Below are 24,475 nucleotides of genomic sequence, written 5' to 3'. Positions count from 1 at the left end.
TGCAACACAGAATAGCTATCAAAAAGTTCCTTTAACTCTAATGTCTTCCAATCTAACAAGGTGTGCTTAGTATAGTTTTGTCTTGAAGAAAAAGTAGAAAGAACATTCAAGATATCTGAGTTAAAATTCAGATTACTCCCAGATCTGCAAACTGAGATCTACCAAGGTAGTGCCAGAAACTCCTAGCTAATCTCTAACAAAGGATACCAGCAAATCACTAAAGTAGAACACTTGTTATGTTTAAAAATGCAGAATTACCATTTCTTGTCACTTTTTAACCAGCAGAACAAGTTTTTTAACAAAGTTATTAAACATTGCATTACCATAAAAAGTAGATAACCTGAAGGTTATCTGCACTATCCCTTACTAAACTTCTATGAAGGGAGTCATTCATCCAGAACACCAAGTATGTCGCCCCCCCTCCCTCCCTCCCTCCCTCCCCCCCCCCTCCATATATGGGGCTTATCTGACTGCACATCATTACTCAGGGAGTCTTCTAAGAGACTCACCTATGCCACTATGCTCAGTACTTCACAATTTGTCATTTGTAAATTCATTCAGCTGCCAAAGAACAAAGTCCCAATGCAAATCATACTCCTAGTTTCCAGTCTTCCTACCAAAGAATCAACTGTCCAGATGAAACTGGAACTAATTAGTGTCCTAAGGCACACAAGGAAAAGGTGTCCCTTAGCTATCATTTTCAGGCCACCTAGTAAAGGTGCTAAGGTACAATATCGCCACCAAGCAAGCTTCAGGGTAAATTAATCAACCTTCTATTTCTAAAATACTTCTGTATATAAGCAGACTGACAGCCAAAGCATGGCTTATGAAAACTTTTCTTTAAATTTCCTAAAACTCTTCTCTTTCCATATGAGATTGTTACCTGCAGGGTGTGTACAGCAGTCATCTCTTCTAAATAAATCCTCACCTAAAGAGTTTCTCAGCCTCATGCCTACATCTTTCAGAATTTACTGTAGTCCAATCTTTTCCTGAGCACTCTTTCACAACCTGCATCAGAAGTCACAAAGCCCCTACAAAGTGCCAGCACCCCCACACCAGAGTCCATGCTCATCATCCAGGCTACTTCTGCCAAGCCATTCTGCTTTCTTGAGCATCGTCTTCTCTAAGAGCTTCTCCTGACCAGAACACCCCAACACAGACTATAAGTTTGCCTCCAGCCCATTTTCAGTTTTCTTGCAGTGACACTGTTAAGTAGTAAATATCTATTATTGTTGTTTGCTCATTAAGTATACAAGACATGGATGATCAGCTGTCATGGCTGACTTTCAACAACTAAAAACCTGCATCACCACAGGGAGTGATGACTAGTAAATATTTGCACTCTTCACACCCACTTCTCTACATTAAGCCGCACCCAGTCCCAATGTCTTGCCACACAATAAACCACAAACCTCCTGCCTCCACAGAAGGGTGGATGCCCTCACTTATCCCAATAATCAAAAAGAAACATGACAACAGGAAACCAGAGGAGAAGTCTAACCTCAGGTGAGTAACTTTCTGGCATGGTACAGCTCTTCATCTCTCCTAGGTCACTTAGAGCACAGGAGTACAAGCCATCACATGAAAGAGTCTGAGGTTCGTACTCATATAACTCACAGCACAACACAACACCCCTCTCTATCCTTCCCATCCCACGCAAATGCAGGAAAGGCCCAATGAAGTCCCAGAACCAGGACGAGAATAAGGCCACCAGGACCATCAGTGAGACCTGCACTGTGCTGGATGGATTTTCCAAATGCATTTATGTGCATGTGTGTACATGTGTGCACACGCATAGGGAGGAGATTTCTGATCTCCAATTTCAGATGAGAAAAATGAGACTAAGGGAGCATGATGCTGACAAGAAATAATCTGCCAGCCAGGGTCCACCTGCATCTGTTGGTTCAAACAGATTAGCACTGGTGGCTTCCAGCATGTGGGCCAGAAATGCCTGTCTCTCTCTCTCTGCAGCACTTCTCCTAACCTTTGCATGCTTCAGCATAGTACCTGAAAAGGAGAGTTGTAACATTTTCTTTAATAGAAAGGTTTGTGCTGTTAAAAACACATGGAGTTTGGAAACTACTCACATAACTCCTCTATCTCATCCATGATTTATAGCAGTAATCCAGGCATGCATAAGCACCACCTGGGAAGTTATCAGGAAATCCAATGCTCAAGCATTAGCCTGTTCCCTACTGAACCAAATTCCTCTGAGGTGGAGCCTCACAATTAACTTCCCCCTCACCAGTTAGATATTGGTTCTTTCCCTCAGTATTAGATAACTGCAGGAAATGTTTCTTAATTTACTTAGTTATAATAATAAGTTTTTGTGGCTATTTACAAAAATATTGTTATTCTTCAATACTTACAAAGTTAATGATGCCTGCTACTTACTTTTAAATAGCTTGTGTTCTCTCACACATGCATGTGCATGTGTATATACATGCATGCACAGACATACATATACACATATAGTCACGTATATGTACACACATACACACATACATAAGTATTTACTGGGTACTGATGGCTCATGCCTATAATCCCAGCTATTCTGGAGAGTAAGAATAGAAAGTTGTGATTTAGAACCAGCTCAGAGAGACAAAACCTAAATACTCTTATCTGCAAATAGCCAGCAAAAAAGTTGGATGTGGATGTGTGGGTCAGGTGGTAGAGTGTCAGCCTTAAGAAAAGGACTCAAGCGGAAGCACAAGGCCCTGAGTTCAAGCCCCCATATTGGTAGAAAGTGGAATTTGGAGACTCTGCTACAGTGACACAATCCAAAGCAGAGAGTAATCATGGTTGTGTTTTCGAACTATCTTGTCACAGAATTTCCTATCTCCTACCACACCTCACACTCAAGAAGCCCATTAGGTCAACTGACAAATGACTTTGTATGATTCTCTCCACTCTATTGAGTTTTTCATAATAAATTTAAAAAAAAAAAAAACAGATTAACTTGAAACAAATACACTGACCCAGGGTTCACAAGAATGTAAGAAGCAAGCTGGGCACCAGTGGCTCACACCTATAATCCTAGTTACTCAGGAAGCTGAGATCTGAGAATCATGGTTCAAAGCCAGCCCAGGCAGGAATGTCTGTGAGACTCTTATCTCCAATAAACCACTCAGAAAACTGGAAGTGGCACTGTGGTTCAAGTGGTATAGCATTAGCCTTGAGCTGAAGAGTGCAGGGACAATGCCCAGGTCCATCTAGAGTTCAAGCTCCACGGCTGACTCTCTCCCTCTCTCTCTCTCTCTCTCCCCCCCTCTCCCCCCCTCCCTCTGTCTCACACACACACAGAATGTATGAAGCAATCATTCTCACATACTGTGCTTGAACAATGAGTTGTCACATTCATTGGCAGTAGGAGGGCTTCCCAATTGACGGGGATGGAACTCGGGTATTACCCAGGCTAAGCAAGTGCTCTATCCCTGTAGCCCTTGGGAGGGGATGGGATTTCGTACCATTCATAAACATATTTACAATTGTACAGACCTATCGAACCAATAACCTAAAATGTTGAGAAACATTTTGATTTGTAGTAACACCAAAGAAACCCAACTAGATATGCAATAAGAAACAGATTGAGCATTTCCAACCCATGAAACACTCTATAATTAAAATGCTGTCATCAAGTACTATCTAAGGCATCATCTGTAGTTTGAATGCAGTGCTACGCGTGAGCTGGAAATGCTTGCCTGTACTTCCCAACCATCCATAATAAATATTCAAATACAATGTTTTCAATTTTACTGTCTAAATAAGCTGTGAAAGCATTTCTCCATTTCCCACTCCTCATCTCTTATTTTCAATAATATAATTACAATCCAACCCATTTCCCCACTTCTAGATTCATCTCTTAAATCCTGTCCTACATCTTGCTACCATACAAACTGCCACAAAGAATCCTTTTTATCATGTAATGGGAGTCATTCCCAGTGACTCACTACATTCTTTAGATCAAACTCCAACATCCTGAATCAAGCAAGCAAAAGCCCTTTCCAAGCCTGCCTTTCAAGCCTCCCAAAATCTGAAATCATCCCTTATTCCTTCCAGACAGGCTGTACTGCCACCTTGCCATTTCTGACCCGGGACTGTGCCATTGCTGATAACTTAAAATGAACCCATATCAGTAAGACAAAGTGGATGGAATAAGTTGGCGATTCTTCCTTCCAATGTTTTCTCCACGCTTTCAAGTACCCCAGTTACATTTATCCTTCCACGAGTAGTTCAAACTCCACCTCCTCTGTGATACAGGTTCCAACCCTAACATGCTTATCTGGACCACAGATGAGTCACTAGTCTTCCCTAGTACAAGTGTGGTGTTTTCTTTTCCTTGAGATAAGATCCCCAAAGGCAGGGTCCATCTTCAGCTTTCTGTAAGCATAGAACAAAGAACAAAGTACTGTGTTGTTTACATAGTGCATACTGAAGGGAGAAAAATGAAAGCATTCCCCTATTATGTAAAGGAGAGAATTTACGCAAACTTTCTCAGAGAATTTAATCACCAAACCCAGGTTTGTGTTCTCCTAACTGCCAAGAGAAATGCCACGGATAAGGTGTACCCCATCCACACTGACCCTTATCCTCCACTTATCCGGGCTGGCACAAGGAACGCTATGTGGTTTTTCTAGTTTGTATTACAGAAAATACTGAGGTGTGGGGAAAGAAGAGCTCAGATACTTGCCATCTGTAGTGAGAAGAGGCCCAAACTGAAATGGATACATCATTAGCTACTCTCTGCCCCCCAGCTGAGTTCCAGCCTGACTGGCCTGAACACCTAGGTGGAGGTGAGTGCTCACTTCCATGAATATTCTACCCCAGGAAAAAGAGGCAAGATGAAAGTTCACCTAGCCAAGCCCCCCAGTCCTGACAAACATAAGAATATCGGAGGGAGTGTTATAATGGATGAGTTGGTAGAGAGAGGCTAGAATGAAGGAAGAATGTAAAGGTGGTAGATATATATCTACACTAAATCCTTAAAATCCAACATGGACGGGGCTGGGAAGGTGGCTCAGTGGTAGAGCGCTTGCCTTGCATGCGTGAGGCTCTGGGTTCGATTCCTCAGCACCACATAAGCAAAAAGAAAAAAGCCGGAAGTGGCAGTGTGGCTCAAGTGGTAGAGCGCTAGCCTTGAGCTGAAGAGCTGAGGGACAGCGCCCAGGCCCAGAGTTCAGGCCCCACGACCGGACCTTAAAAAAAAAAAAAAAGTCCAACATGGACATCCAGAGCCAAAAATGCATCTTCAGGCTGTGCCTTCATCAACTCCCAGAAAGCTGATGCATGATGATGTACCCTGTCTAGCCCAATCCCTTCCTCCCTTCCTCCACTCACACTCTGTGAAGGAGCCAGAAGTGAAGCTGCCAATTACTGAGCACACCTCTGTATCACTCACTTTCGCATAGAAGCCTTTTCCTAACACTCCTGCAGGTAAATTTTCAGCTTTGTAGATATGGAGAGCAAGGACTAGGAAAGTTAACATGTGTGATGTATCACCTCCATAAAACCAGAGCCAAAAGCAAAGAAGAAGAGCTGAAGGTCAAATATAACTCATACTTGAAAATCCATGGTATATCTTTTAAGACACACTACACCCTTTCCAAGAGGGACCAACAGGTTTGCCAAAAGGGTCAATGTAGAAGAGAGAAATAGAAGTTTCAGCCAAGAGAAGAAACTTTCTAAAATTAGGAGAGAAAAAAAAGAAAACAGTATCAAGCACTGGGTAATATACTTGACTAATCCCAACATGAGGAGGTAATGCCACACACCATGTCACTTCTCAAAGACAGATTCATGCAGCATTTTATTCCAGTCATGCTCCAGGTAGTGATGGAGTCAAAGTCATAGGAGAAAAAAAAAAAAAATAAACACATCACAGGGTCAGAGACCACACAGGGTAGAAAGCTCTACCATGTACCTCTGGACCCTACAGCACACAAATAGCTAAGACAAAAACCACTATATTGTATGATGTGTTTCAAAGCTAACTAAAATTCCGATTGTTTGTCTTATATGTATAAAAAAAGTTACCCCCCTCCCCGCCAAAAAAAAGATCCTTAAATTACTCATCCAGCCTAACAACAGAAAACCTGCCCTAGTGTGTTTACTCTCTAACCAGCAAACAAGAGAGGCTGACTCAGACAGAAAGCAATTCTGACCTGAAAAAAAAAAAAACCTCACTGAAATATGATAAATGATAAATGCCTCTGAATTCTGAATTCAAAAATAAACAAAAAACAAACTCAAAGCAGCTCCTATGGAACCCCTCATATTACTTAATCCAAAATCCACCTCCTGATTTTTTTTCCTTCTTAAAGAAATTCTTTCGTTATTAATCATACATGAATAGTTCCTTACACCTGACCATACTGAACGCAAACCAATCAGAAGAAATGCTCCTCAAATCACTGAGAAGGAGGAACTACAGGGAAACAATGGGTTCTGACAAAGGGATTTACACCTACCACTGTCTTCCTCCTTGGATGTCTGTGCAAGCAGTTGTCCAGCTTGACCTTGTGACCCTTGCACTCAAATCCAGCACAGCCCACACTGCATGGGATCCTGGGTAGGGTCCCAAAGCACCCCATCATCATCATGACACCAGGGTAGCCCCAAGGCAGCAGGCCCCAGATAGCAACACTGAGTGTGGCTCAGATCACAGCCCTGTGGAGGCCCCAGTGTGTTTCAGAACTGCTGATGCCAGAGGTGGGGCCCCTCCTCCTCCCAGGAAGTTCGAATCCTTAGTATCTGTGATGGGATCTATGATGGGATCTTCAAAAGACCTGCCTCAGACACAAGGTGCTCCCTTGAGTCCAATCACCAAGGACATCCTTAGCAGGCAAAGAACAGGCAACAGTGCTGAGTAAAGACAAGGTCTGATAGGTTTACCAATACACAAGACATGAATGGCTCAGTCCATGGTCTCTCCTTGCTGCCCCATATGTGTTTGCTTACACCTCATGGAAAGCAACGTTTCACACTGTCTTACAATTTATCATCCTGGTAAGTATGAAGGTTATTCATTCAGCCAGCATTCAAAGAACATCCACTGTACAGCAGGCACTGATTAGAACAGGGATTTCAATAGCAAGCATACTATCTTGAAGATACTCTGAAATACACGTAAATATTACAAATGTTAATTTCATATACCTTTTGTAGCCACTGAAATACATAGCTAGAACTTACAAAGTTGTCCCTTAGAAATATTTCGCTGTTAGAAATATTTGAAATTTAATCATCTATGTCTTCATTTTATTCCTTGCAAGAAATGGTGCCGCATAGACTCTCATAGCTGTATCTCAAAGATATTTAACACAATGTCAGCTCTCGAACAGAAAACACACAGAAAGCACAAATATGACTAGTCTGAACTGTTAAACTGCTAGAGGATACTTAAACGTTGCTGATTTAAAAAAGAAAAAGAAAGAAAGAAAATGTATGTGCATGCAAAGAAACAAATTAGGTCTATGGGAACTCAGGCAAAATAGAACTATACAACTAGTAATTAGTCAAATGGACTACCTCAAACAACAATAAAACATCTAACTATAAAATCATCAGGTGAGGGAGGGGCAAAATAGAAGCTAAACATGTCTGTGAAGCTTCGCAGGTACATGGGCAGAGTAGATGGGACAAGGAACTTCAGTGACTGGGGCATCTCATGGCTGGCTGCACTGTCTCACAGTAACCACAGAAAAGGCACTATAATGACTCTGTGTGGTTAAGTGACCTAACATTGCACAAGTCATTTCCTCTCTGGGCACTGCAGGCCTCCTGTGTGAAAACGAAGGAGCTAGATTATGTCTGAGGTACACACTTCACTTTACCAGTCTATGATGTTATTGAGTAAAAGTTCAACACACCCGATAGTTTTGTTCTAAGGATAAATTAGGTCACCTTTCCTATCAATGCATACTGTGATGCTGAAAACAACGATATAAAATTTAAGCTACTCAAATTCTCCTTACAACGTTCTCTATGGTACATATATTTATAAGCATGTGCATCCTCACAGCAGCCGAGTTCTAAGCTGTATGAATCCCATCTACCTAGGGCAGCTTTCCAAACCTGAGAGTCTGGTTTATGGTGTTAGAACTGCAGAATACACCACCTAAAGTAGGAAAACAAAGGAGGGTACGGGGAGGAAGGGGAAGGAAAGGAGGAAGGGAGGAAGAGAAGAAGGGATGAAGAGAAAAAGGGATGGAGAGAGAGGAAGAGAAGAATTCAAAGTACTATTTGTCACTGAATCTGAAAGTAAACATACTTTGAAATACTGGGGTGTAATCAAGTCCATGGGGAAGCTCCTGTTCTCAATGACTTTAGACTCACCATTGGAAAGCAGGCCATAAGAAAGCAGAAAGTTTGCTAATGAAAAACAATTATAAAAATACCAATCAACTGGTCCAGGAATTAGAAAACTGTGGAAAACACTGAGGACAAAGGACACTTTCATCTCACATAGGGGGATCTTGGAACGGAGGTCAGGAGGTAGAAACACTCACAGGATGTTTGAAAACCAGCACCAGAGCTTGGTCACGGAGCATACCTCGCAAGTGCTCTCACTTGGCTCATTTGCTTCTCCTCTAGCACCCTGGTGGGGTAAGCTAGCCACACATACAGGCCCTGCCAGGGAGACACTAAGCAGAGCCCTCAGTAGACCCCTGGGAATGTAACCGATGATGTTCAAACTCTGACTCCACCCACATCAACTCGGGGCTGGGAAGAGTGGTAGAGTGCTTGCCTTGCATGCCTGAGGCCCTGGGTTCGATTCCTCAGCACCACATAAGCAAAAAGAAAAAAGCCAGAAGTGGTGCTGTGGCTCAAGTGGTAGAGCTCTATCCTTGAGCTGAAGAGCTGAGGGACAGTGCCCAGGCCCAGAGTTCAGGCCCAAAAAAAAGAAAAAGAAAAATTCAACTCTTAGGTTCTAAAATTTTAAGGATTATTTGCTTGCTTTAGAGTCACTCTCTCATCCCTACTTTGTTTTCCTTTGAGTTAAAATCTTTCTGGTTAAAACTCTTACCCAAATGGATGGACCTCGAACAAATCATGTTAAGTGAGGTAAGCCAAGCTCAGAGGCACAAAGGGCACACGTGCTCTCTCATATACGGAAACTAGTACGCAGGGACATGATACACTACACAGGGGACTTTAGGCATTCACACACGGTGAGACCGAAAGAGGATACTCTTAGGGAAGGAACACAAAGGTTCAACGCCCCTTACCTCTGATCAAATAAAGTAATATTTACCGAACTGAACTCCAAGAAATGGAAATGAGCTTTTCTCTTTGTTGCTGTTTTTTTTTCTTTTTCTTTGTGTCTTGTTTGGTCATTGATCTGTTTTTGGGAGGGCAAGGAGGGGCACAGAAATGGAGGGACAAAGGGGGAACAAGTGCCGTAGTGGTACTCACTAGACACTGTGTTGAAAATGAACTATACAACTTGAGTGGGGATGGGAGGAAAAACTGGAAGAGCGTGATGGAAGGGATGACATCATCCAAAAAGAAATGTGCTCACTACCTGACTTATGTAACTGTAACCACTCTGTATATCACCTTTATAATAGTAATTCAAAAAAAGTTTAAACCCATATCCTCAAATCTACTTCATAGTTTCTTAAAACATTATCTTAATGCACTGCAGTAGGGCTTCCTGTTTATCAAAAGCTTAAAATAAATAACAGGTCAACAAGACTAGACAAGGGAAACAGAAAACTCGTTTGACAAGTGAGACCACAGTGCAAGAGAAACCTCCACCTACCTTTTAGTTAGATCTGCTCACGACCATGCAGCAAGCAGGTTCTTCCAGTGCAAACCTACGCCTACACCCCTCCAACTTCCTCTCCACAGCAAAGTCATGTCAAGTCAACCTGAGATTTGCACCTTGAGTTCCAGACTTTCAACTCTTATATCACAGGGGAGCAATACGTGTCACACTGATCACAACATGATCTCCGCATATGTACATGTACGATATATAACCCTACAGCTCATTCCCACTGAAAAACTCTGATGCTAACCTAATCTCAGAACAAGGCCTATGAGGTAAAGGTGAGTATGTCTGTTGAAGTTCTTGGTTTGTTCCCATAGGGGCCTGCCTTAGCCATCTGATATTCCTACTCAAACTTAATCCTTCCTTTGTTGGACATACGAAGGAGGTGATTGGTCCTACTCAAACTTAATCCTTCCTTTGTTGGACATATGAAGGAGGTGATTGGTACTATAATTTCAGCCTGGATGCCAAGCAAACAATTCTTTCCCTCAAGTTGATCCAGTTCATATTACTGACCTTCTGTTTTTCATTGTTTTCTTTTTCTTACTTTAAAAACACTTGCTTTGGTACCAATGCCCTGTGACACTGCATTAAGAATTCTCTTAGGTCAGGGATAGTGGTACACACCTGTAATCCCAGTGTTGGAAGGCTAAGGCAGGAAGATCAATAGTTTGGGGCCACCCTGGGTTATACAATGAAAACCTGACTCAAAAAACAAACAAAATTCCTCTTAAGTCACTTAAAATCTAAGAGAAAGATACATGCCTGATAAATACCATTGTGAAATTATGAGGAGGGTCCTAAATTATTTAGAAAGCTAATTCAACCATAATTTCAATAATTTGTCATTAAGAACTGTCCCTTTCAATAAAAGCCACAATGTTACGACAAAATAAAACATTTTTTCAGACTAGAGAGCAAACAGAAATTTATGCTGTATTATACCAGAAAGGCAACAGAGATATCCCAAACAGGCTGATTGGTTTATTCTAAATATGCATGAAATACTCAAAGTACTCTTGAAAGAGCATGTCTAAGAAATACAATACTGAGACAAAGGAACTTAGTTACAGGCAATTCTTAGGAAAATTCATGCTTTTATAAAATCCCATGGCAAACAAAAGCAATCAATTTGGGTTGAAAAGAGTACATTCCCGAAATAACAGAATCCTAAAACTTAAAAATTAAGCTATTTCTTTGGTACACCACCCCCCTCCTGCCTGGAACAGAATCAAACAACAGTGAGGAGAACAGGGCTTGGTAAAGAAAACCATGTGAGAAGAGGAGAAACAATCAAGACTGACTGCAGATCCCCTGCATTAGGTCTCAGCTCTGCTCTTGGCCTGAGAGGACTGTGAGAAAACCTGACCCCATTTCTCCAACTCAGGGCAACACTTCAGTAGCCAGGGGGGGATGGGCTGAGCCTGCGTGGTAGCAGGTATTCTTGATGTCCTGGAATGGCAAGCTAGGTGATGTCCAAGTTCAAATCATGCAAGTGGTTAAAGCAGTGAGAACCTATTGTTTTATATCTCAAATCTCAGGCACTCCCAGAGATGTTGGATGCCAAGTTGATTTAATGGATTATGAGAAATTTAGAAAAGGAGACTTCTAAGTAAGTGGATGTAGTTGGCTAATGGAAGACACAAATCAGGCATTAAGTGTCACTGATGATGAGGGTGTGGGTGTGGGTGTGGGGGGGGTGTGGGTGTGGGTGTGGGTGTGTGGGTGTGGGTGTGTGTGTACAGTTAGGTCTGTACCAATACCTTCTATCAAGAATATACTAAGCTGTAAATATCAACCCTAACATCAGGAAAAAATGGCTTTAATGCTTTCCCAACAGTAATGAGCAAAGATTTCCGTGACTACCATCCTTTACAATCACTATAAACTAGTCATAAAAAATGAAAGAAATGCAAAAGCTGTCAAAATCAAAATCACTTGTATCAACCTTAACAAAAAAATGTAAATAAAGTTAAATAATAATAAATGAAGGGTCACATGCATGACTACATGTTGGTAGCAATCACAAAAGACTGCCAGTCTATATACCTGCAGTCATTACACAAAAAAGACTTCATACCTATAATCTTAGCTACACAGGAGGCAAAGATCTGAGGATCAAGGTTCAAGACCAGCCCATGCAGAAGAGTCCATGAGACTTTTGTCTACAACTAACCACCAAAAAGCCAGAAGTGGAGGTGTAGTTCAGGGGGTAGAATGCCAGCTAAGCAAGACTGTCAGGCTCCAAAAGAACAAGAAAGAGAAGGAAGGAAGGAAGGAAGGAAGGAAGGAAGGAAGGAAGGAAGGAAGGAAGGAAGGAAGGAAGGAAGGAAGGAAGGAAGGAAGGAAGGAAGGAAGGAAGGAAGGAAGGAAAAAGAAAAAAGAAAAGAAACCTTCAAAACAAGATCAGAGCCAGGGGTTGTAGCAAACAACAGTAATCACATGACTGAAGAGACTGAAGCAGGGTGTGTGTGTGTGTGTGTGTGCGTGCGTGCGTGCGTGCGTGCGTGCGTGCGTGCGTGCGTGTGTGTGTGTGTGTGTGTGTGTGTGTGTGTCTGTGTCTGGTCAGCCTGAATGTACATAGTAAAACCCCCTCATTAGAAACAAAATGTCAGCTTTTTTATGTTAGAAAACTTTTAAGCTCCACATTTTCCACAGCCCGGTCAACAAAAATACCTACTAGGGGTTCTGACTACCAGAATCGAAGACAAGGCCTGGCCATTGAGCCTCAAGTGAGCAGGTTAACACTGCATGTGATGTTCTGCTGGGCTTCCCTACACTGGTTCCATCTAAAGAAGCACTGTGACCTCCCACTTCCTCTGCAAACAGACCCCCAAATCATCTGACCTCTATTCTGTAAACTGCCTCAATCACAACCTCAAAACCTTGTAAACTTTTACTCTTGGCTTCTTGCATCTGAACTGTCACCAAGTTTTGTTTTGTTTTACTCCCGGTGCTGGAGATAGAACTTACGGTGAATACTAGGTGAATTCTCTAACACTGAGTAGTTTTTAAAACACCTTCCAAAATACAGAATCTTCTTTCCAAAAATGTGCCAAAGGGAAGAATATATAATATTCCCACTCACCAAACACATATATTGATTTTTAAGGGGTAGGTGTGTGTGTGTGTGCACGCGCATGCGTGTGTCTTGCTAGGTTGGAACCCAGGGCTTCATACAAACTAGGAAAGATCTACACCACTGGAGCACACCTTTGATTTATATATACACAATAAAATTTTAGGGGGAAAAAATCATCAAAGTTGCTATCACAAACACACACATACACATACACATACACACCCACAGACACACACATACACAGGCACACAGCAGTGATTTCACTATGCTTATTGTGCCTTTCTGGCTACCTTCTTTCCCTTAAATAAACATGGTACTTTTGATTTCTGTTACTGACTCAAATTTTCATGTTAATGTACATCTTCATTAAGCCTACAAACGTTCCAACTTGTATTACTCATTATTTTGGACAATGTTTTAAAAACCAGGATGTGTTAGCTATCAATCACATCATTAAAATTGATGCCAGCTTTATTATGTCAGAAATCTTTTAAACTTCACATTTTCCACAGACAGGTCCCACCTTATAAATTCTGCATCAGTCTAGCACATTATGTTTTAAAATAAACTCAGGTATTGATCCCAGTGATGCAGCAAGGGCACTGATGGCCGTAAGGCTTGACCACACGACAAGGACACAGGGCCAGAGTGAGCTGCTTCTCTTCAAGGACCATCCAGGGAACCAACGCAAGCTCTACCCTCTGGGCAGAACAGCAGAGAAGGGGTGAGATCAGGCTGCAAAGCCCCTTTGACTCTAATTCTGGCTCTTTCTCTACTTCAATGATAGCTCTCTTACTGTCAAAACCCAATGTGACCAGCAGAGAGCGCTCTCTAAGCACAAGTACACAGGTTACTATGCTCTGTAGAATGAAATGGAAGTTCACTCCAGCAAGACCCAAACTGACCCAGTGGAAACTTCGAAGTTCAGCCTGGGAAGAATATGAAATGCAGATAAACTCAAGTGTTATGACATAATAAACAGCTGAGGATGCTACAAAACAACTCCGATATTGTTTAAGATATTCTTCTAACTAACAGTCTTTACAGTTAACAAAAAATAATGTAGCACAATGAAAACCTGCATCTTAATCTATGGTTTTCTTCCTGAAATTAGCAGACCTTTAAAAAATCTGCTCATTTGTAAAGCCCAGCACCAGCATTACTCGGTAGTGGTAAGGCAGCATTGCTGTTTTTTTCTTTGCAATGAGCCTTGATTGGAGGGTTGATAAAACCCAGAGCCGCCAAGAAGCAGCACACAGAAGAGACATCCTCAGCAATTTTTTTTTTTTGGGGGGGGGGGGGGGGGGGAATCAGTCATGGGGCCTGAACTCTGGGCCTGGGCGCTGTCCCTGAGCAATTCAGTTCAAGGCAAGCACTCTACCACTTGAGCCACAGAGCCACTTCTGGTTTTCTGGTGGCTCATTGTTGATAAAGAGTCTCACAGACTTTCCTGGTAGCTCATGCCTGTAATCCTAGCTACTCAGGAGGCTGAGATCTGAGGCTTGCAGCCTTTTTTTTTTTATATTTAAAAAAAAAAAGAAAAAGAAAAAACATACCTGAGTTCGTTAAATACATAAATTTGCTAGCACATTTCTAAACCTGATAGTAAAGATGTTATAGACAATAGGCTGTCATGTATTCCTAATCCCCCAAAATATTTTAAGTAATCTATTCATTGCTGCAGTAAACAGGACACAGAAAAATATCACAGGGAATACACAATTATTGTTAAATTGGCAAGTTTTCAATAAACCTGGGAATCAGAAAATTAGCTATCACCCTTAAATTGACAGAATTATCTGTGCATTAAAGGTAAAATGCATGTAAACCAGAGAGCGCTGGCCAGCATCCAAGCAGCAAAAACAGAGAGCTGTTGAAATCAACCAAACAATCTACAGGGCATCTGTCACCTCAAAGATAAAAGGAAGCCTCAGCTAACTCCACACAGCACTGAAACATGAGAATGAAGGCTGTCAATGAGGTGGAGGAAATTTCTCCATCTGAGAACTTTAACAAGAGCAAGAGCATCTAACTCAGTTATTAAAAGGTTTCGATGAGAAAAAACCTTTGAAGTATTTCAAATAGCTTGTGGCTGCAGTTGCTACTCAAAAAGTACAGCTTGCATTATTATTTTGAGCCAGATTTTCAGAAAAGACCTTACCTTCCTCTACTATGAAGACAAGTATAACACAATGTAAAAAAAAAATCTGTGGCGGGGCTGGGAAGGTGGCTCAGTGGTAGAGCGCTTGCCTTGCATGCCTGAGGCCCTGGGTTCAATTCCTCAGTACCACATAAGCAAAAAGAAAAAAGCAGGAAGTGGTGCTGTGGCTCAAGTGGTAGAGCGCTAGCCTTGAGGTGAAGAGCTGAGGGACAGCGCCCAGGCCCAGAGTTCAGTCAAGCCTCATGACAGGACCAAAAAAAAAATCTGTGGGAACAGGAATATCTAGTATCGACCTATCTTGAAAAGGACTGAGGATGTCTACTGATAGGTCATCCAAGCTCACCAAAAATACAGGTGAGCTTCATTTAGTAGCTAACCATAAACCCATTCAGAAATCCAGGTGATGCTAATGAGAACCAGTGTTGGACTCTGGACTACCCAACCAAAAGAGTCTGAGTGACAAAGGTCTATTGGAACAGTCAGCCTCTCTAGAACTCCTAAAACATTACCTGCTTGATATGGACTAACTATATCTGAGGCGAGTACACTTGTGGTTTAAAAATAAAATCCTAAGCCAGGCACTGTGGCTCACAACTGTAATCCTGGCTACTCAGGAGGCTGAGATCTGAAGATCATGGTTCAAAGCCAGACCAGGCAGGAAACCCTTGAGACCCTTATCACCAATTAACCACCAGAAAACCAGAAGTGGCGCTGTGACTCAAGTGGTAGAGCACTAGCCTTGGGCTGAAGAGCTGAGGGATAAGCACACAGCCCCAGAGTTCAAGCACCATGACAGACAAAAAAATAAATAAAAATAAATCCCATGTTCTCAGTGAGGTAGCAGCTGAAAGCAATATCTAAGCATAGATGTCTTGGTAGAATTTGGTTAAGATTCTTCCCAGCTTCAAGAAAACAACACCTCAAGAGTTCTGACAAAAACTCATGAGGGCCTCAAAAGAGGCCAAATGACTTCTTCAAGCTCTCAGCTCTACTATCTTATTCCTAGGTCAGAGCAAAGGGAGTTAATAATTTCTGACAAGAAAATATTTTGTTTTTCTCTCCTAGCAAAGGCTAGAACCCATCTTTATATTCTTCTTCCTGAGTACAGTTCTTCGAGTATAGTTCTTCAAGGAGTAGAATCAGAGTCCGTTGTTGGCATCTTTCCCTGCTTTTCTGTGGACAGGGTATGGAGTCTAGTGCTGCTCTGCCAATAACCAACTGGATGAGTCCAGACAATGAAAAGTCCTGTCCAGCTCCAGGCACCAGTTCTCAGGACCCCGCAACTCTTAACAACCTTAGAGAACCCACAAAACTCAGACCACCCATCCCACTTCACACTGTTTGGTGGGCTCTCTCATCATGCTAAGATACTAAAATACCTTAGCACAAGAGCCACAAATCCATAAGCCTACAGGAGCAGAGGGAGCAAATTAGTGTAGGGAGGTTGCTCCTACAAACTGGGAGAGCACAAACCACATCTGAGGATCAGCTGCAGGGGCACGAGCCTGCTCTTGCCTGGGATCCCAGGTCCCAAGTGGCATCTTCTCACTTTCTGGGGCTGGCTACCACAGACAATAGGCCAACAGTGCTGTCCAAACCCTCTGAGTAGGCAGAGCAAGCCTCTCAAGCCTCCAGGTCACCCAGTCCTTCTATACTACAAACACATAGAACACAAAGAATGACCTCCTTGGAAATGGTGAAGGGCTTGAAATTCATTTAATTAAAGCAAGTATGATTGTCATGCTTATATTTTTTAATCAGAAGATGATCCAAGTTTATATGTATGTATTCGAAGCTTTTAAGACTTTCTGCCTGGGTTTCACCTCAAGCTAAATTCTCAAATCATCCTTGTATACTAATCCTTAAAAATACTAAAAGCAATCTACTATTTCTTTAAAGATTTTTAAACATTAAAAGAGATAGCCAGGCACTGGTAGGTAGCTCATGCCTATAATCCTAGCCTCTTAGGAGACAGAGATCTGAGGATTGCAGTTTGAAGCAAGCCCAGGCAGGGAAGTCCATGAGACTCTTATCTCCAATAAACTTCTCAGAAAAAAAGTCAGAAGTGGCACTCTGACTCAAGCTGTAGAGCACTAGCCCTGAGCAAAAAGAAGTTCAGGTACAGAACCCAGGCCCAGTGCAAGCCCCAGAACCAGCACACACAAGAAAATGGGAGGGGAGGGGAAGAAAAGGGAGGGGAGGGGAGGGGAGGGAGAGAGAGAAATCTACTATGAAATTTAAAAGTACTCAGCAAGATAAACATCTCTAATTAGAGTTGATGTATATACAATAAACCAATCTGACAACTAAGTACCCCAAAAGTTTCTACTTCATTGAAAATACACTTCGCAAGTTATAACAAATGAATTGTTATGCATGAGCAACCCTCTCTGCTAGAAAAGTGGATAGGGATCTTGAACTGAGTCTGTTCACTCCTGGCAGCCAAGTGCCCCTAGATTCATCCCCAGGACAGATTAAATTTAAAAGGATGGCGAAATGCTAGGAACTATGGCTCACACCTACAGATATGGCACAGATACTTCAGAAGACATGAGACACTGCTGACATCTGTATAAGCTTAGTCTTTTAGCTCATCTTATTGAACTCATGCTCTTCTGAATGAATACTCAGATGTAAGATGCCAGAGTACTGCAACTAAGAATTCCTGTGCCTAGAAAATATACTCAATCACACCAAAAGACAATAAAATTTTTAAGTTACCATGGTTTCCAAAACACAGAGTAAATATTTTAAGCTTTCAACTCTGTAGCTAAATGAATAATTCAATGACTAACTGAAATTCCATTGTCACAGAAGTGCCTATTTAGCCACCTTTTCACGTTAATAATACATCAGTATTATTAGTGTTGAGGTAAGTGTTAATTTGGAGTTATACTTATAGTCTGCCATGACCTTAAATCTATCACAAGTTGATATAAAGAAAGGCTTTTTTTAATCTATATATGAGAAATTCAGTTGGTCAAATGTAAATCTTGCAAACTGAAATGGCTGTGTTGACATGGTAGAGTCCCTTGCAGGGATAATTTGGGTAAGAGAACATAATAACAATTTGTGTCCTACTACGCCAGGTGTTTAATCCACTGCCTCACTGCAACTTCAAGGCAGAAAGGGCTCCCAGAATCGAACTGTAGTATTTATTCCTATGGGGAAATTCACTGTAGATAAATTGTTGTTTCACAACAAAATTGAGTGCACCCACCTATATTATCACTCCCTGAATCTGAACACATAGTACACAAAACATCTAATATTGGCAAATGGACTTTTATGTTAGACAAATCCAATTGCCATTTTTTTTTTTTTTTGGTTACCCAATGCCTGGGCAAATTTACAATTTGAGGAAAGAACCAATTAAGTAATCTTCCTTCTATCAACAACAAATGCCGCTCTTGAGTAATTACTTTGGCTCGGCAGTAAGCCCTGCAACCACAGGGCTTCCAGAGCCACTCCTACATAAAATACACATAGCAAAGCCCACCTATCACTCTACCTCAGCCTGCAAGACTTGCATTCTGTTCTTAATCCTACCTCCCTCTCCTCTGGTAGAATTAAAAGCAAAAAAGGTTTCAAGCACACACAGAGAATATTTGACAAGAGAAAAGAAGCCGGGTCATTCAGTAAACACCAATACATTTTGAAATGCTGAAAACTACCATGAATATTCCCTGGCCACATAATTAATTAATAAATCAGTACTAAAGAAACTGGGAAAGTGTCCATGTATTTCAACACTTGAGATATATAGTGTAGTGGTAGAGCACCTGCTTCACATGCACAAGCACTGGGTTTGATCCTCAGCACTGCAGGGAAATAGAAAATTAAAGAATCTACTTCTAGATAGCCTATGGGTTAAAAAAAAAACTCAGATGGGATTGGAAATTGGGATTGGAAATATTTTAAACTAAATAATAATAAAATCTCAACATATCATAATTTGTGAACTGCAACAAAACCTGATAGGGAATTTATAGCTCTAAATGCTTATATTTGAAATCAAAAACACGAAAAAATAATTATCTAAGCTTCTACATTAAGGAGGTTTAAAAAAAAAGCTGAGGGCTGGGAAGGTGGCTCAGTGGTAGAGCGCTTGCCTTGCATGCTCGAGGCCCTGGGTTCGATTCCTCAGCACCACATAAGCAAAAAGCAAAAAGCCGGAAGTGGTGCTGTGGCTCATAGTGGTAGAGCGCTAGCCTTGAGCTGAAGAGCTGAGGGACAGCGCCCAGGCCCAGAGTTCAGGCCCCATGACCGGACCCAAAAAAAAAAAAAAGCTGAATATGGTAGCTCAAGCCTATAATCCCATCAACTTAGGATATTACCACCAACTTTATGCTGATAGATTTGACAATTTAGATAAAATGGACCAATTTCCTGGAAGACACAGATTACCATAACCAATACAAGATATATTAAAAAAAATCTGAAAAAAAAACTGTAAATCTATTTTTAACTGGACTACATTTGTACATTAACAGGTGTCCTAACTTTACACTGTACTTTACAGCTGTAAAACTGCATAATATGGGATTTTTAATAATAATCCATAAGTAGAGATATTAAACTTGAAAAATAAGTTGACACTATTGGCAATGTTGTCATCATGAGATCTGTCCAACCACAGGTTGATGGGGAGCATTGATACTAGGTAAGAATTCTATATGAGAAAAGGATTTCTTTTAATAAGGTCATAATAAGGTCATGTCACACACAAGCCCACAAACACAGAGAGACAGACAGAGATAGAGAGACAGAGAGAGAACATACCCCACGATCATTTCTATAACCATTATTTCTATTACCATTATTATTTCTTGTGTGCCTTCTCAAGAACAATGTTGGGAGAGTCAAAGTAAACCTTGACCTTAGAGCCATTCTTTAACAAATCTAGCTTTGAATTTTAAAGATATGTAAGTGGCTGGCTGCCAAAAGCAATGCGGGTGGGGAAGTCAGGTTACACATCTCTATTAACATTAATTTGCGAAACTTTGTTCCCCAAACATGAATTTTGCAACTATAAATTTCCATAGGCAGTCTCCACATGATAGATAATTCCATGAAGGGGGGAGGGTAAGCAAATGTAGTCATTATATTCAATGTACATTACAGAAAAGTTTGACTACATAACTTGAGGGTAGAAATGAGAGGGGGGAAATGGGAGAGAATGATGGAAAGGATGATGTTAACCAAGAAGCATTATAGACTCATAATCTGATTCTAAGCTCTTCTGTTCTGTCTCTGCTGGTTTGTCTTTTGATTCAGAAGAAGGGCAAGATACAAGACTATGACTGACCATCTTTTAGGAACCCTTTTATAGAGCAGGTTCTGAGCTTTAAATTGTGATTAAGAAAATATATGAAGAAAAAGAAATGAGATCCTCTGTTGCTCAATACACTTCAATCAATCCTTTCTTGGAAGCTGTTCTTTTACAGTAATCACTGACATGAACTAGGTTCTGAGCAGATAGTACACTGCCTCAAATCTTATTCCAAGTCTGTGTAAAAGCAATATAAACTCCTACAGCTATGTTTTGTTGTTGTTGTTGTTGTCATTGTTGTTGTTGGTTGTGGGGCTTGAACTCTGGGCCTGGGCGCTGTCCCTGCGCTCTTCAGCTCAAGGTGAGCACTCTACCACTTGAGCCACAGCAACACTTCCGGTTTTCAAGTGGTTTATTGGAGATAAGAGTCTCACGGACTTTCCTGCCCAGGCTGGCTTTGAACCACTATCCTCAGATCTCAGCCTCCAGAGTAGCTAGGATTACAGATGTAAGCCACCAGCATGCCTGGCTTATGTTTTATAAGATTAAGATTCATGATTAGGCTCATGTTATAATCCTAGTTACTCAGGTGGCTGAGATCCATAGGATGATGGTTCAAAGCCAGCCAAGGCAAAAAAGTCCCCAAAATTCCACCTCCAAATAACCAGCAAAAAGCCAAGTGGGATGCATGGCTCAAGTGATAGAGCACCAGCCAAACAAGAAAACTGAGTGTGATGTCCTGAGTTCGAACCATGGTGTGGCCAAAAAAGATTCTTACAAAATAACATCATTTATGTCATAAAAGTATATTAAGTAATAATTTGCCACTGAAAATCACTGCCTTTAAAAGACTGCAGACTCTGGAGGTAATCTAACAACTGAGAAAAAGCTTAGGCTCAAAAGCAAAGAGTAATATTAAATAATTGGATTAAAAATTACATAAAAAATTCCATCTCCTAGTGCAAGGCTTTTCTCAACATGTCACACCTATTGCCTAAGTCTTTTAATTCAACTACAAAAAAAGTAAACGCTGTTGTGAATTTACAAATAATTACAAGAGAGGAGCAAAAGGAGTTAAGTTCAACTCAACAACACAAGTATAACAGAAAAGGATCCCAAAGCTCAGTGGTTTCAGTGTTTCAGTACTGATAAGGAAGAAAAAGAATTTTACATGATTGACTCTCAAAAAGAATGGCTATTTTCAAAATAAAACAGTTATTTATATATCCTTGAAAAATATAAGGCAGAAGGGTATTTTTCATCTCCAATTGAAAAGACACCCTACCCCCGCCCCCCCACCAAATAGCTATTTAGAGGAAAAGTACATTTAAAGGACCCTTCGATCATGTAACCTATGAAGATGTCAGATTACAGAACAGTAATATTCACACAAGCATAGTCACACCTGCAGAAAGTCCACAGGTATCTTCTCAAGCACACACAGAAGGGGTGCAGTGGAGGACATTCCAGGGTGGAAGGTCTGAGGTAAACTGCTCTCTGAGGTGAAGTGAAATAAACTGCCCCACTCCCTTTACATGTCCCCCTCACATGCAAAATGTCCTTGAAAGCTCTCTTAAAATAGCTTGATTTTCTTTTTTTTAATTCATGTAATGATCTTACATTTTGGAACATTTGTCTTAATAAAGGAAAAAAAAGCTAAGCCTTTCAGCAAATGGACAGCCACCACTGACCAGCTAACACCTCCAAATAGGAAGCCTAAAGCGCATGATTGACAGCCTTAATATACAAGGACAGCATATCTGGAGAGAGACACGCTCCCTACACCATCAGGCAACAAAGCACTCCATCCAGGAGGGAGTCCTGGAATAGATCTTTGTCAAGCATTCCTTCCTGCCTCCATAGCAGGCTTTGTATCTCCCTCTCTACTCCCCAATGGAGGGAATAACACAACGATACACCAAGTTACTTCAAGTTAGGTCCAACACAGAAGTTCTATCACAGCAATGAATGACACATTTGTTTCTCACTACTTTGATTTTAAACCAAAGTTCAAAGATAACACTATTAATCATTATGAAAAGCCACCAGGTCTTGAGTGACACTTCCTGGATGCATGTGGGAGTTCTCAGCATCTAGTATTGGAAATCTCAAAGAAATCACTTTTCTTTTATGATAAAATTTTGGAGGAAAGTAACATTTATTTATTGTCATTTGTTTAGGATTTTAATTGAAATATTTTTCTGTTGTGACTAGTAAGAAAAGCAACCCATATTAAAAAAAACAAAAACAAAAATGCCTGCGTGGCTTTTGGTGGCTCAAGCCTATAATCCTTGCTACTAAAGAAGCTGAGATCTGAGAATCAAGGTTTAAAGCCAGCCCCAGCAGAAAAATTTGTGAGATTCTCATCTTCAATTAAACACCAGAAGGAGAGTTGTGGCTCAAGTTGTAGAGCACTATCCTTCAACCAAAAACTCAAGGACAGCACCCAGGCCCTGAATTCAAGCCACAGGCTGAGCACGAGCATGTACACACACACACACACACACACACACACACACACACACACACACACACACACACACACACACACACACACACACACACACACACACACACACACACACACACACACACACACACACACAGTGACATGCATAACTAGATTTGTAATTTGTCCTAGAAGGCAGATTCAATATAAAATCTTGCTCAAAATCCCTAATAAAGAGCTAACTCTATTCCCCAAAAAGTAAATTTTGCCTCTGTAAAGATCAAAGTTATCTTCACCTAATTCTAACTGACAAAATGAGCCCCATAAACAATAAGCACTATTCATAAAAAAGTGTAAATACTGTGTAAGCAAACCATATGGTTTTAAATAAAGACAATAAACTGCAATAAACAGTATGTACCACCAAAAAGCTAAATAATAAAAGACAAAAATACATTTTAAGAAAAACCACCTTTATGTTTTCATGTATTGCTTTGTAAAATGGCAACTCCTTTGTACAGCTACTTATAGATAATAAAAATATTTTAAAAAAACAAATAGAAAACTGTGGAAAACTATTAACAAGAGAAAATGATGAAACTCACCAATACTAAGGGAATGAGAACAGTGATCATACACCGTGTGTGTGTGGGGGGGGGGGGGTTGGTTGTGGTGCTTGAACTCTGGGGCTGGGGCTGGGTGCTATCCTTGAGTTCCTTTTGTTCAAGGCTGGTGCTTATCAGTTTGAGCCACAGTGCCACTTCCAGTTTTCGGGTGGTTAATTGGAGATAATAGTCTCACAGACTTGCCTGCCCAGGTTAGCTTTGAAATGTGACCCTCAGATCTAGCCTCCTGAATAACTAGATTACAGGTGTGAGCCATCAACGTTTGGCTATTTATTGCCTTTCTAAATGACAAAATAACACAACCTAGTATTCACAGAAGCTGAAGGCAATTTGTCAGTACCAAATATAAGATCCACATTCTCTTCGCCCCTTACTACTCATATACAGCAAAAGTTCCATACACGAGAATAGATCTATAAGGATGCTGTTGTAATTATTCCTAACAGAATATATTAACAGTATCATTAGAAACATGGTTAAGTCAAGATATCTCCTTACTATGAGACACACAGTCCCACTTGCCCACAGCTTTGTGTTACACAGTTTCAGCCATCCCAGGTCTGCTACAGCTCGTATTATTAGTTTTTGTCTATAACTTTTAAGTGATTGTATTGAAAGACCATAGTCACAAAACTTCTATTATTGTTGTGATTCTTTTCCATCATTATTCTCTTACTGCACTAAATTTAAACTTAGTCACAGGTATGTATGTACAGAAAAAGAAAACAGTACAGTCATGTATGTGTTGGAATCCCCAAGGATCAGTTCGTAGACTCCCTGTGGATACCAAAATCTACACGTGCTCAAGTCCTTATAAAATTGTATAGTGTCTACTTATAATTTCTGTCCATCTTCTCATATACTTTAAATCACTTCTAGACTATTTATGTTTTCCAATACAATGTAAATACTATGAAAATAGCGTTTATGGATACTGTTTATGGAATCACGGTAAGAAATGTTCAGTACATACTCAACTTTTTTTCAAATATATTCTACTGATGTCATCCATGGTTGAAGCCATGTATTTAAATATTCAGTACTATCTATGGTTCCTTGTAGATTAAGGGAACTACTGTATTAGGGAATAGATGATCATTGTTACAAGGC

At 40.8% G+C, this 24,475-nt stretch overlaps 1 protein-coding gene across 12 annotated transcripts in view; it reads right to left on the bottom strand.

Annotated features, from left to right (window-relative positions):
• Positions 1-24,475, bottom strand: part of Pard3 (par-3 family cell polarity regulator) — a 635,367-nt gene that overhangs the window by 534,718 nt on the left and 76,174 nt on the right. The window lies entirely within an intron of this gene.

The sequence above is a fragment of the Dipodomys merriami genome, unplaced genomic scaffold, assembly GCF_024711535.1.
Source record: "Dipodomys merriami isolate MVZ:Mamm:240054 unplaced genomic scaffold, mDipMer1.0.p SCAF_4, whole genome shotgun sequence".
Classification (NCBI taxonomy): Eukaryota; Metazoa; Chordata; class Mammalia; order Rodentia; family Heteromyidae; genus Dipodomys; species Dipodomys merriami.
The sequence above is the reverse complement of the archived record's forward strand: the minus strand, read 5'-3'. Positions and strand labels throughout refer to the sequence as shown.